At 32.3% G+C, this 591-nt stretch overlaps 1 protein-coding gene across 1 annotated transcript in view; it reads right to left on the reverse strand.

Annotated features, from left to right (window-relative positions):
* Positions 1-591, reverse strand: part of LOC119592519 (adenylate cyclase type 1-like) — a gene marked incomplete in the record, with an annotated part of 97,990 nt that overhangs the window by 22,412 nt on the left and 74,987 nt on the right.

A 591-nucleotide genomic window follows, 5' to 3' on the forward strand; every position in this document is an offset into this window, starting at 1 on the left:
AAATGTCAATATTTGCAGAAAATGTCAGTGATTACAGTATATTCACAGATATACTGCAAATGACCTTTTCCTGTGCCTCCAACCTTAAGTGAGCCAAGATAAGGTTGAGTAAGTGAGGCTGTAGGCTTAGCTAGCCGACTCTAGCCAATCAAATTAGGATAATGGCTGCAATATGGAACTAAGCTTTGCACATTCAAATCATAAAATGAAAATATTGCTGCACTGCATCAAACTTTTTGAAAATATTTCATTAAAACAGAGTGAATCTTTAATATAAATTACACTGAGCATTCTTAATGCCTATATAAAATTTTAATATCTCAGGACACCATTTTTTCCGCTTCTTGAGCTTGGCCAGGTCACATTTTTTTACCTGGAGTTGGAATGGTCAATATTTGATTCAAAAGTAAAATTTCTCATGTTTTTTTTTTTTTTTTCTGCAAAACACTTCTTTTTTCACTTATACTATGCTTTGCACATCTGTACCATAAAAAAGAGATAAACTGAAAAAAGTATAACTATCAACCTCTACATATTCCTGGCTTTAAAAAATCAAGCTACGAGAGTTTTACAAGCTAATAATAAAAGGCC

Source organism: Penaeus monodon, chromosome 30, assembly GCF_015228065.2.
Source record: "Penaeus monodon isolate SGIC_2016 chromosome 30, NSTDA_Pmon_1, whole genome shotgun sequence".
In the NCBI taxonomy this organism is placed as follows: domain Eukaryota; kingdom Metazoa; phylum Arthropoda; class Malacostraca; order Decapoda; family Penaeidae; genus Penaeus; species Penaeus monodon.